Raw genomic sequence first — 3,750 nt, 5'->3', positions numbered from 1 at the left:
GCAATGGCAATGGCAATAGCGATTTTGATAGGAGGAGAAGCGCCTATTTCAAACCTCGTTCTGCATCTTCTTCTTACTTGTATTCTGTGGTTCTTGAAGTTTCAATTATATTAGACAAGCCCAGGGATCTCGCGGGTTTCATGGGGTTGAATATTGTTGTTCTGTCCACTGAAAATATCGCTTGGTTAGTCCATTACTAATTCAAGATGCAATGTTGGTGTAAGTGTTTCTATATTTTTTAATTATTTTTTTTTTTAAATGTATCACTTGTTCTAATGTGTATGCCTCGACTTGCAGGGATATTACATTTCATCCTCAAATATGCTGGCCTTGAGGTATATTTTCTATTCCTTTCTTTTGTTCCTTCAAATATATTTTTTACTGCTTTATTCAAGGTGTTGCAATAATGTTGCTTAACAGGTGCAATGAGTCGTTGCTAAACGAATTTGGGATGGCCCGACCCTCTAAGGCGGTGTGTGAGGAACTCCTACAGCATCATCTAGTCATTGCTAAACGAATTTGGGATGGCCCGACCCTCTTAGGCGGTGTGTGAGGAACTCCTACTGCAGCATCTAGTCAATCCAAAACGAATTTGGGATGGCCCGACCCTTTAAGGCGTGTGTGAGGAACTCCTACAGCAGCATATTTAATCTTGAGTCTTTTAATTTATTTTCAAAATACAAACGTGAGGAAAGCAGTTCTAATTTTGGAAAATAGTTATAATTGTAAATTTTGGATGGTAGCTACTAAATTACCTGGCTGCTTGATTGACAAACAAATATTAATGGGAAGAATATTTGGCTTAAGAAAGGTTGTTGTTAATATTTCTAATATGCTTGTTTAATCTTGTCTATGTAGTGGTGGACTAAATAAGTTTATCCACAATTGAATTTTGTGGACCTAGGTCTAAGATATTTCTTTGTTGTCCTCCAAAGAAGCTTGAATTAGCTCATTTTAGCTTACTATTGTGCAGGGCTGGCCCTTCCTTTATCTCTTATCAAAGGAAAAAAGTTGTGTTCAGATATAACTATTATTTTGATAAAATTCTTTGGATTGTTATGTTATCCAATAACAGAAGGTTATGTTGATACATTCAGGAGTAGAATGAGAATCTATTTAAGCTTGTCAGATGTCTTTGAGTTGTAAAATTTTGTTCGTCAGTTGTTTTCTTGTTTTTAGGTTTTTATATATTTTGGTCATAATCATTCTAAGTGATGGAAATTATAGACCACGTGGAAGGAGAGGAAAAAAGGATGGAGGACATGTGGTGATGAGGTGCTTTGTTCAGTTTACAATATCTGGTTTTATTGATCTGTAACTGAGGAGTGTGAGAAATTGGTTGTGGGGCCCTCAGTCTTGCAGACAATCCACTGCTGCCGGCTGTTGGTTATGAGACTACTAGCAAAAGGCTCCAATGGATGATAAATATTTTGGGTGGAGGAGTGTGCATCCGTTTGTGACAAGAAATTTTATGCTCTACAGCTGTAGCCAGACACCTCTGTTTCTATCCATCTGTGTTGCCATGGGAGGGGTGGGGGGTTATACCATCAAACGAAACATGCATTCCGATGAGAAGGCTTTCAGACTAGCAAGTTATTGATGTATGGTAGGAAAATGAGGGATAGAATTATAGCTGAAAGCATAATTGAATGGTTAAAGTTAACATTTCTTGAGAAAATTTTGGAGAATTTGGGATGGTGATGATGAATGCTAAGAAGGAAAATTGGAAGGACTAGAAAGGTTTGAGCGTTTGTGGTAAATAAAACGGGGTTGACTGTTAACAATATATGGCTTATGCTCTAGTCAACAAATTTATTGCTAGATCCATATGAGCTTTAGTAGCTATTCATAACAAAAACGTACTAGTAATAATATGGGCCATGGTTCAATCAAAAAATAATATGGGCCATGGATAACTAAGGCCTAAAGAATATCTTTTTTTTTTTATTTTTTATTTGATGGGAATATCTTGACGACAAGTCAATATCTATACTTTAATCAATCATCTAAGATTTTCCATTTAGGGTCCGTTTGGTTCCCGTAAAATATTTTCTGAAAATACATATTTTTCTGAAATGCTATTTTTTGGAAAAGGAAAATATTTTTAAGTGTTTGGTTGTATTATGAAAATTGGTGTGGAAAATATTTTCATGTGTTTGGTTCAATTAGGAAAATGCTATTTTCCTACAACAAATTTCGGCCACAACAACAACAAAAAAAATTTCGGCAACCACAACAACAACAATAATCAGTTCATCAAAAAAAAAAAAAAAAAAAAAAAACAACAACAGCAGTCAACTCTAAAAAAAAAAAAAAAAAAAAAAAAAAAAAAAAGTCTGAGAGATCGAGGAAGAGGAAGCGATTGACGGCGCGGCGCGGCGCAGCGACGACTATCGACGATCGACGATCAACAGCGAGGCGCGATGCGAAGAGCGCTGGTTCTTCGGGGATCGAGATCGAGATTGAGATCGAGATCGAGATTGAGATCGAGATCAAGCGCTGGGTTCACGGCGAGGCGCGGTGCGAAGGCTAGATCGCGAGATTGAGCAGAGGTGATCGAAGGCGATCGCCGGGGAGATCGGCGGTAGTGCGATCGAAGGCGAGATCGGCGCGGTGCTCGGGGTTCGCCGGCGACGTCTCCGGCGTGTCTGGGCTCCTCGGCGGGGGCTGAAGGTGCTCTCTTTCTCTCTTTCCCTCTCTCTGTCTTCATGCTCTCTCTTTCTCTCCATTTTCCGGAATTCATTTGAAGTGAAAATGATTCCGTCAATCATTTTCACCCTTGAACGTGAGTCAACTGAAAATGATTTCCGGAAAATTGCATTTTCCGGCGCAACCAAACACCCGAAAATATAGAAAACCATTTCCGGAAATGAATTTCACCCAAAACAAACGCAGCCTTAGGTACAAACAAAACAGAAATAAAATAAAATAATAATAATAATACACGGAAAAACTTTGTACAGCTCAAAATTTGGTTAACTTACCCAACAAGAAAAAGAGGGAATTTTCACTGGCCAACCCAAAATAATATTTATGGAAAAGAAGATTTTAATAATAAAATAAGGCAACCGACCTAGTTTATTTTCTATTTTTTTTTTTTTTTTTTTTTTTTTATTTAAAAGTAATAAGATATATTGATAGAAAAAAGGAACATCCTAGTACACAGGAGTGAACAAGGGAAAAGAAATCAAATACAAAAATTGCAAGAGTCTAGAAAATCAATAAAAGAAGGGAATGATTGTTGTTGCAAAGCAAACAACCAATTCCTTAAAGTTCTAAAAAAGATTTTTGATTGCCGTAAACCAGTTATAAAAGTATATTGCCTTCACTTTTATATTGAGGATCCATAATCTTGCTGTGGTTGTAAAGCCGACTTCAAAAAATTTGGAACTAAGGTTTTGTCGATATTGTTTTTGTTTTGTCTTCATGCGTTGGTGTTGATGTTTGTATCATCTGACCCAAAAAAAGAAAGTTCAAATTAAACTTCAAAGTAAAAATTGTTCCATTTTTCTATTTAACTTCCATGCATCAAACATGAATAAGCTGTGCTCTCTGTATTTGGTAAAGATATTTTCAATTCTGCAGAATGAAAAGAAAAAATTTGAAGAGAAAATTTACAAATTATTTTCTAAAACAGTTTTCTCCCCTCACTAGTAAAGAATTAAATGGTTGACACTCTTGAAATCTGAACAATTCTTGCATTTCTTTGGCAACAAAACTGGAAAAGTAAATTTTATAGGTCACAAAAAA

The 3,750-nt window shown here is 36.3% G+C and overlaps 1 long non-coding RNA gene across 1 annotated transcript; it reads left to right on the top strand.

Annotated features, from left to right (window-relative positions):
• On the top strand, positions 1-810 carry LOC112031777 (uncharacterized). The gene is made up of 3 exons (XR_010629671.1): positions 1-219; positions 298-335; positions 421-810. It is a non-coding gene; the product is annotated as an uncharacterized LOC112031777 (long non-coding RNA).
• Positions 811-3,750: the final 2,940 nt, after the last annotated feature.

This window comes from Quercus suber, unplaced genomic scaffold (genome assembly GCF_002906115.3).
Source record: "Quercus suber isolate HL8 unplaced genomic scaffold, Cork oak 2.0 scaffold_107, whole genome shotgun sequence".
Classification (NCBI taxonomy): Eukaryota; Viridiplantae; Streptophyta; class Magnoliopsida; order Fagales; family Fagaceae; genus Quercus; species Quercus suber.
Note: the sequence above shows the minus strand (reverse complement) of the source record. Positions and strands in the feature narration are given on the sequence as shown.